Source organism: Staurois parvus, unplaced genomic scaffold, assembly GCF_062004578.1.
Source record: "Staurois parvus isolate SC_StPar_1 unplaced genomic scaffold, SC_StPar_1.0 ptg000365l, whole genome shotgun sequence".
Classification (NCBI taxonomy): domain Eukaryota; kingdom Metazoa; phylum Chordata; class Amphibia; order Anura; family Ranidae; genus Staurois; species Staurois parvus.
The window spans coordinates 1225341-1235580 of NW_028318161.1; the positions used below are offsets into that span (position 1 = coordinate 1225341).

Genomic DNA, 10240 nt, shown 5'->3' on the forward strand with positions numbered 1-10240 from the left:
CTGATTATGTCCATATTTCTGTGCTCAAAGCAGTACATTTTTGTGCATGGAAATATGTATTTTTTTTATTGTAGGCCTGTAATTTTTAGGAATAACTCACTGGAATCTGTCAGAACAAGAGTCTAGTAAACATCCTGGGTATGTTAAAATTTGAAACACAAAATCATAAATTATAATTTAATAAATAATCATAAAAAATAATAAAAAATTTAATTCAATAGTATAATCAAACCAAAAACACTGAAATTTGAAATATAGCGCCAAGTTCGCAGATCACTGAGCAAAGTTGCAGAATCGTTTTCAGTGTCTGATGATGAATTTCCCCACGAATAATTATCACTCAATTCTGCAAGTGGTTCTGATTTACTATCGCTGTTCTCTAGCTGGTGTAAAACTGCTTTTGACCTAAAGGGGCGCGTTTTGGATGCCATGGACGTTTTTCAGTTTCCAGGTGGAAAGAACGGTAAAAATGTAGGCAGGGCACAGGACAAAGCACTCGGGGCAAAATGTATGTGAAATGGTTTGATACAGGAATGTTTTACTATGTGATTTTAGTGTATTTAGTGAATGTCACTTTTTGTCATTTTCAAATTTCCCGCCAGTTCTATCCCTGTACGTCCCGACGCTCGCAGGGGATGGAACCCAGATGACAGATGCCGGCATCCGCCGGAGTACATTACAGGGGACACTGCAGGAGGGACATCGCGGGAGCGCAGGACAAGGTAAGTGATCGAAGGATCACGGAGCAGCGCCTCATGGTAAGCCCGAGTGTAGCTCGGGGTTACCGCTTGTGATACTGAAACTTTACCCCGAGCTAAACTCGAGAATACCGTCAGGGAGGCTGCACATCACTGCTGCACTTCTGCATTAATGCATATTCAGTTAAACCCTGTCCACATAATACAGCAGTACCAAACGAAGGTTTGCAACAGTTATCAGCTACAGTCCAGGTTAAATCTGTATTTACCAGAAAGGATAAATAAGGTGCTTCCCACCTTCATGCTGTGATATTGGGCCAATTGTTTGATGTGTTTGCATATAATAAAGCATATACTGTGTGGTCAATTTAACTTGTACTCAGCTAATAGGAATATTTTGTAAATTTGCCATGAAGCTCAATTCCTCTACTCCTGAGGGAAATCAAGGAACAAGTAGTTTAACGGGCATGGACAAATATTGACGTTTTTAATCAGGTCACTTCCTTCATACATAATCAAGCTTCTGAATTTATCATAGAAATTATACTTTATAATTTTGATTATGAGAGGATAATTTTCTGAACACTTCAAGCCAACATTTACTCTCATATCACAGATCTTCAGCCTGTATAATTGATTCTGAAATATAACTTGAGATTTTTCTCAGCAGCTAAATATTATTGCCCACAGCAATTTAAATGGCAAGACAACATTCTGTTACTGCTATTAAAGTGGCCCTTGTTTATAAGGGCCCATTCCCATTTTTTTATCTATTGCAGCAAACATGGTATGCTTTTATTCTGCCATTGTGGATGTCAATACCATGTGTTTTATGCACAGCAGGGTTCCCTCATTCCTTTCTAATGAGGCTCCAGTGTTTATACAAATGTCAAAGAAACTCACCTGACCCTCAGCACATTTTATTTTCTGGACTGCAGTCCTGAAGTCTGATTAGTTGCTCTAAAGTGGTTGTAAAGAATGAAGGTTTTTTACTTTCAAGCATTCTATGCATGACGGTAAAAAAACCTTCAGTGTGCAGCATCACCCCCGCAGCCACCCTACTGCTTACCTGCGCCTGATCCCAATCCAGCGATGTGCACAAGAGAAGAATCCAGCTGTCTTTCTCCTCATTGGCTGATACATATCAAAGGGAACCATTGACTCCTGCTGTTGTCAATCACAGCCAGTGAGGAGGGAGCGAGGGGCAGGACTGAGCCACGCTCTGTGTGTCCCATAGACACACAGAGATGGCTTGGGAGCGAGCATACATGAGTGCCCTCAGAGTAAGCAACTTGCTCTGGGGGTACAAAGCAAGGAGGGGGGCCAGAAGTACTGACGGGGGACCCAAGAAGGGGAGTGTGTCGGAAGCGTAGGCAGGACAGAACACACAAAGAAGATGGTAAACACACAAAGCTTTATTGAACTATGGAAGGCACTCAATCAGGGCAGGAAGGTAGCATACAGGTACCCAAAAAGGGGAAGAGAGGGGAGGAGCCCAAAATAATTGTAATCTGGCCACGATAGGGCGCTTCGGGTAGCGATGGCCCAAGCACTCAGGGGGCAGTCCAGATAGTTATAATCTGGGCACGGAATGGGGCAGTTCAGGTAAGGGTAACCCGAGCACACAATAAGGACAGTTCAGGCAAGGGTAATCTGGGCAAACAATAGGGGCAGTCCAGGGCACTCCGCAACATGCGGCTTCTAGGGACACTCACGGTAAGCGGCTTGTGGACACTCGGCAGCAGGCGGCTTCTAGGGACACTCACAGTAAGCGGCTTGTAGACACTCAGCAGCAGGCGGCTTCTAGGGACACTCACGGTAAGCGGCTTGCAGACACTCAGCAGCAGGAGGCTTCTAGGGACACTCACGGTAGCAGGCTCACGGGGACTCAGCGGGGCCCTGGCTGCGGGGTCTGACCTCAGCACAGCCCTCACACAGCTCTCTAGGGACAACAACAGGCTCACGGGGACTCAGCGGGATCTTGGCTGTGGGGTCTGCCCTCAGCACAGCCCTCACACAGCTCTCTAGGGACAACAACAGGCTCACGGGGACTCAGCAGGATGTTGGCTGTGGGGTCTGACCTCAGCACAGCCCTCACACAACTCTCTAGGGACAAGAGCAGGTTCACGGGGACTCAGCGGGGTCTTGGCTGTGGGGTCTGCCCTCAGCACAGCCCTCACACAGCTCTCTAGGGACAACAGCAGGCTCACGGGGACTCAGCGGGATCTTGGCTGTGGGGTCTGACCTCAGCACAGTCCTCACACAACACTCTAGGGACAACAGCAGACTCACGGGGACTCAGCGGGATCTTGGCTGTGGGGTCTGACCCCAGCACAGCCCTCACACAGCTCTCTAGGGACAACAGCAGGTTCACGGGGACTCAGTGGGGTCTTGGCTGTGGGGTCTGCCCTCAGCACAGCCCTCACACAGCTCTCTAGGGACAACAGCAGGCTCATGGGGTCTGACCTCAGCAGAGCCCTCACACAGCTCTCTAGGGACAACAGCAGGCTCATGGGGACTCAGCGGGATCTTGGCTGTGGGGTCTGACCTCAGCACAGCCCTCACACAGCTCTCTAGGGACAACAGCAGGCTCATGGGGACTCAGCGGGATCTTGGCTGTGGGATCTGACCTCAGCACGGCCTCACACAGCTCTCTAGGGACAACAGCAGACTCACGGGGACTCAGCGGGGTCTTGGCTGTGGGGTCTGACCTCAGCACAGCACCCACACAGCTCTCTAGGGACAACAGCAGGCTCACGGGGACTCAGCGGGATCTTGGCTGTGGGGTCTGACCTCAGCACAGCCCCCACACAGCTCTCTAGGGACAACAGCAGGCTCACGGACAGTCCAGGCACTCTGCACAGCTCTCTAGGGACAACAGCAGGCTCACGGGGACTCAGCGGGATCTTGGCTGTGGGGTCTGACCCCAGCACAGCCCTCACACAGCTCTCTAGGGACAACAGCAGGTTCACGGGGACTCAGTGGGGTCTTGGCTGTGGGGTCTGCCCTCAGCACAGCCCTCACACAGCTCTCTAGGGACAACAGCAGGCTCATGGGGTCTGACCTCAGCAGGCTCATGGGGACTCAGCGGGATCTTGGCTGTGGGATCTGACCTCAGCACGGCCTCACACAGCTCTCTAGGGACAACAGCAGACTCACGGGGACTCAGCGGGGTCTTGGCTGTGGGGTCTGACCTCAGCACAGCACCCACACAGCTCTCTAGGGACAACAGCAGGCTCACGGGGACTCAGCGGGATCTTGGCTGTGGGGTCTGACCTCAGCACAGCCCCCACACAGCTCTCTAGGGACAACAGCAGGCTCACGGACAGTCCAGGCACTCTGCTGCATGCGGCTAGTAGGGGCACTCACGGCAGGTAGTTTCCAGGGGCAACCAGCAGACAATGTGCAGGAACACTCACGGTTTCAGGGACGGCAGCAGTCAGTAGACAGGGATCCTCACAGCAGTCAGCTTTCCAGGGCCAGCAGCAATCAGCGGACAGGAACCCTCACAGCAGTCAGCTGTCCAGGGACAACCAGCAGGCCTACAGGGACTCAGCGGGGGTCCTGGCTGTGGGGTCTGGCCTCAGCTCAGACCCCACACAGCGCTTCTCTCAAGAGCAGGGGGAAAACAGGGCGGTCAGCTTGCCAGGGACACAGCAGGCTCGCAGGGACTCGGCAGGGTCTCAGCTGTGGGGTCTGACCTCAGCTCAGACCCCGCACAGCACCCTGTCCCGAGCGGGGAACAAGCACACACACCCACCTAGGTCCCACACTGGCCTTCTTAAGCCGGCACAGGACACTTCGCGGTTGCCCCAGCAATGGCCGGCCCAGCGTCGGGTTGCTGGGGCAACGAGGCACACCCCCTGACTCTGGCCGCGCTTTCAGGAGCGTGACTTTTGTCTCCGGCGGCTGCAGAGCGCGGGAAGCCTCGTGCCTGTGCTGTGCCCGCCGGGGGGCGCACGGAGACAGGTCGGCAGCACCGCACTGGAACCCCCGGCGGGGGGTCACTGGTGTGATCCATTACCTGAATGATTTCCAATTTGTAGGTCCTCCTGATGCCCCTATTTGTTCACTATTACTTTGCTTGTTTTTTCTTATAGCAAACGCTTTTGGTATTCTCCTAGCTTTTGAAAAAACTGTGTTTCCTTCACCGTTTTTTGGGTATATCTATTGACACTTCTTTATTACAATTTCAGCTTCCTCCTCTCAAAATAGCGAGACTTCAGTCATTAATATCTTTTTTCTTACCATGGAAAAAGGTCTTATTAAAAGAACTTTAATCTTTGTTAGGTTTACTTGCTTTTGCATCCAGGATCATGCCGCAGGCAGGATTTTTTCGAGACGTTTATCCTTGGCCACGTCTGGGTTTAAATCCCCTTTTTCTCATATTCGTCTTACTTCTGATCTTAAAGATGATCTAATGGTATAGTCTCGTTTTCTAAATGATTATAATGGTCTAGCCTTCTTTCAAGAAGATTTTGTTTTTTCTGCTGACTTAGAAATTTTTACTTGGCTGCCGGCTCTTTACGGTTTGCAGCAATCTGGCATACTCATTGGTGCTGTGATTCATGGCCACTTTATGGGTTCTTAAAAAATCTACTAAGAACATAGTTTTACTGGAACTTTTTCCCATTGTGGTGGCTTTTGAAATTTGGGGAAAACATTTTGCTAATAAAAGGATCACTATTCATTCAGATAACAAAGGAGTATATTTCGCAGAAAAATTGTCTCTCCTCTAAATTCATTTTTGTAATCAAATTTTTTGCGATACTTTGTTCTTCTATGTTTAAGATTCATTATCTGGGTAAAAGCAAAATTTTTACCAGGAAAAATGTATATTACCCCTGACGCATTATTAGCTTCCAGATGGTTCGTTTCAAACAACCTGTTCCGACTGTGGATCCAGTGGGTCTTTCCCACCCGAATCATCTCTTGGATTTAATTTAGTTGCTGTTAGGTCTGCTATTAAGAATTCACTTGCTCTGAAAATATGGACCAAATATTCAGTCACATGGCAGAGAGGGGTTTTATTTAATAAACGTTTGGGGTTTTCTGGTCATTCTCCTTCAGAACAATCTGTCTTGACTTTTCTCTGTTCCCTGATGCAAATTCAATTTTCAAATAGCCATATTGTTAAAATCTTAGCTGGAGTTTCTTTTTTCTTTAAATTTTATAATCTACCAGCCTGTACTAGTTTTTTCTCTGTTAGGCAAGATCTCAAAGGATACAGGAAAACTACATTTTTTCCTGGTATGTGCAGGACAATTTCTTTAGATATCTTAAAACAACTCCGCCTGTCCACTTCTGTTGTTTGCCGTTCAGAGTATGAGGCGTTGCTTTTTCATACGACTTTTGTTCTGTATTTCTTTGCTGCTCTACGAATTTCTGAATTAGTCCTGAATAACAGGAGTGGTAAGTCTGGTCTAATGTAAGATGAAGTTGCTATTTTTCATAATAATGTACAGATCCTAATAAAACAATCTAAAACTGATCAAACTGGTAAGGGTTGTTGGCTCACTTTATATGCATGTGGCGATTCTATTATTTGCCCTCACCATTTAATTAGCAAATATTTATCCAATAGACCTTCTTGTTCTGGTAAATTTTTAGTTCATTTAAACATTTCCCCTCTCACAAAATTCAAATTTGCTGCTATACTGTATTTATAAAGAAATATAAGCAAGCGTATGTAATGGGATCTTATAGTTAGTATTATACCTAGTAGTCGTTAGTACTGTAGGGTATAGGTAATAATTCATATATTCATAAATTCACATAAATAGAGTATAAAAGCAAACTCTAAAAAATTATATGTAAAATTATGTAAATAAATTCATTACGGATAAATGAAATAGCTGCTAACACTTAAGGTATCGGTAACTGTCCCAATGTAAATGTATATCATAAAAGTGCAGCGCTGTAAACTCATGAAACATAAATATCTTATATCATACTCGATTATATAAAGTGCAAACAAGTGCGTGAATAGTGCAATCAAATAAATCACTGAAAGTCTGTGATGACCATAAATATTATACAGTAGGCAGTGAAAACTGCTAATGTCCTTTATCCAACTGTGCAAGTGCAAATGTGCGGTTATTGATGAAGAGAATCCACCACCTCGGATGGATGTACACTCACTGGACTGCAATTAAATCAGCACATCTGTTTATGTCACACATATGGGGGTATAATGACCGCTCCGGATTTACTCCTGCAGCTCCATCCATCCACCAGTTGGGGCAGGTGTCATCCAATCCTGGGGGGAATCAGCTCAACCACAGGAGCCAGAAAGTGCTTATATAGTGTAGTATTTATTGAGGAGTTTAAATCACAGTAGTAAAAAAACATCCACATGGAGTAAATAAATTAATTGTAAAATCAAATACCAAGATGGCTACCGCTCCTCGGTAGTGGCAGCGTGACGTCAGCAATGGGAGCTTACATTGCTGATGTCACGCCGCCGTTACCGAGGAACGGCGGCCATCTTGGTATTTGATTTTACAATTAATTTATTTACTCCACGTGGATGTTTTCTTACTACTGTGATTTAAACTCCTCAATAAATACTACACTATATAAGCACTTTCTGACTCCTGTGGTTGAGCTGATTCCCCCCAGGATTAGATGACACCTGCCCCAACTGGTGGATGGATGGAGCTGCAGGAGAAAATCCGGACGGAGCTGTCATTATACCTCCAGATGTGTGACATAAACAGATGCGCTGATTTATTTGCAGTCCAGTGAGTGTACATCCATCCGAGGCGGTGGATTCTCTTCATCAATAACCGCACATTTGCACTTGCACACTTGGATAAAGGACATTAGCAGTTTTCACTGCCTGCTGCATAATATTTGCGGTCGTCACAGACTTTCAGTGATTTATTTGATTGCACTATTCATGCACTTGTTTGCACTTTATATATTTGAATATGATATAAGATATTTATGTTTCATGAGTTTACAGCACTCGCTGCTATATTTACTCACTGTCTCTCTTATTTGGATCTCTTGCAATATAGATTTTCACCTCACTCCTTCCATATTGGAGCTGCCACAGAAGCTGCTAGATTGGGCCTCGATGATGCTATTATTATGAAATTGGGAAGATGGGACTCATAAACATTTAACCTTTATGTCCGCCCTAATCTATCTCTCTGATTTCATAGGTATCAGGTCTAACATCTGGATTATTGGACACTCATATATATACTGAGCTCATAAGCGAGCATTCCAATGTTGTTACTCATCAAACATACAGTATCTTTATCTCCTGATAGTTTTCATGTCTTTTGGAAGGGAATCCTTGGTCTACAATGGAATAACCTTTACATCTGTCTTTCCAGGCTATCTCAAGTATGGCCATCTCCATCTATTTTGATCATTCATTTAGGTGGAAATGATATTGGTAGTAAGACCTTAAACTTAATATTTATGATCAAGAGGGATCTGCATCTTTTTAAGCTTTCCTTTCCTAATACTTGGGTGATTTTTCCTGAAATTGTTCCACACCTCTCGTGGTTATCTTCTTATGTGCTAAAACCTCTTGAGAAGATTAGGAGATGCGTCAACCATTTGACTGCAAAGTTCATGCCTTTAATTGACAGTTTTTTATTTCTTCATATTGATCTGGAAGGAGGTGTTTCTGGTTTATATAGACAAGATGGTGTTCATTTGTCTGATGTTTGCCTAGACATTTTTAATCTGGGTCTACAAAAGTGTATTGAAAAGGCCATGGGTTTGGGGTAGCCCAGTTCTTGTTTTCAACATGCCCCAACTGGTGGGGGCATTGTAAATGAATACTTATTTTATCTTATTCGAGTTCTATGCTTGAGTGATATATTTTTTGAAATTTCAGTATTTGTTGTATTTAATGAAAGTTTATTCTATATTTCACATTTATAAACCAATAAAGGTGCCGCGGCCATTTAATACCTTATTATTGGTTGTTTGTGTGTTTATTATTAATGTTTTATTTGTATATTGCTAGAACGAAGTGCAGTCTACAATCCCATGCGATGTCTGCCAAAAGCATGTTTAAAGTGGCAGCCAGCACTTCCATTACAATCTGACAAATCTTTAACTTTGGATCTGATCAACCCCTTGCAAAGCTGTTAAGCACCATTCTCATTGGTGTGTTAAGGTATTGGCATTAAAATATGCATTTTACCACAAGGCACAGGCATACCACAGTGCAGTGTATTCCCTTGCCATTTACTCTGAATTGCACCCCACTGCGCTGTTACAGTAGTAGACGACGCACCCACACTACAAAACACTACTGGATTATATATGAAGTCAAGGCCATATCCTTGGAACATAGTTAGCAGTGACGTCTGTCCTGTCTGCAGGTTATGAACATAACAGCCCCATACCACCTGCTATCCTGATGAACGTTAATAATGCATGACCTGGGAATGGAGTGATTGTGGGTCATTGGGCTTCCACTAATCCTGTCCCACTGGGAGCTTCTAATTTATCTTCCCTTTTTTTCTGGATAAACTCTACAATAGTGGGGTAAACTCATATAGAGGCAAATTAATTAATCACTTGCTAACATACAACTGTAATAAGAACTCCATAAGTTGAAACAGCATAATATTTAAAACAACACCTCCCTTTTTATATAACCCCCTTTACGGTACTGTGCCTTTTTAATTTTTTTCATGTTTTGTGCGCTGTCAAGTGGTCTGTCCTTCACTCTCTGCTCATTCCCAATAGATAGAATAGAAAAGCACAGTAGAAAAGTGGCGTCTTTTTTATTCACTTATCGGGGGCAGCTGCATGCCCTCCATCTCACATCACCAATTTTTCCTCAGGTCAGGCATATTCTTACTCAGTGTGATCTTGTGCAATCTCCTAGCTGAAGCAGAAAAAGGTGAAGGTACCATGTACAATTTACACTCCATGCACAACGCACTCAAAGCTTTCCATTGGTCATAATCAATGGAAATGCACGCAAAATTAAACCAAAAACCAAAATATATATTATATTGCAGCTTATATTGCCCAAAGTTGCCCCCTTGGCTCCTTCAAGCAGAGTGGAGGCACTCTACAGCCCTGGCCAAAGATTTTGAGAATCACACAAATATTAATTTTCACAAAGTCTGCTGCTTCAGTGTTTTTAGATCTTTTTGTTACTATGGTATACTGAAATATAATTACATGCATTTCATAAATTTCAAAGGCTTTTATTGACAATTACATTAAGTTTATGCAAAGAGTCAATATTTCCAGTGTTGACACTTCTTTTTCAAGACCTCTCCAATTCGCCCTGGCAGACTGTTTAGTCAACTTCTGGGCCACATCCTGACTAATGGCATTCCATTCTTGCATAATCAATGCTGGAGTTTTTTTTTTTTTTTTTCACCTGCCTTTTGAAGATTGACAACAAATTCTCAATGGGATTAATGTCTGGGGAGTTTCCTGGTCATGACATCAAAATTTCAATGTTTTGTTCCCCAAGCCAGTTAGTTATCACTTTTGCCTTTTGGCAAGGTTCTCCATCATGCTGGAAAAGGCATTGTTCTTGGGTTGTTGGG

The 10240-nt window shown here is 44.3% G+C and overlaps 1 pseudogene; it reads left to right on the forward strand.

The window, feature by feature from the left end:
* The first annotated feature begins 5950 nt into the window (after positions 1 to 5950).
* LOC149456264 (uncharacterized) lies at positions 5951 to 8447 on the forward strand (annotated as a pseudogene).
* The last annotated feature ends 1793 nt before the right edge of the window (positions 8448 to 10240 follow it).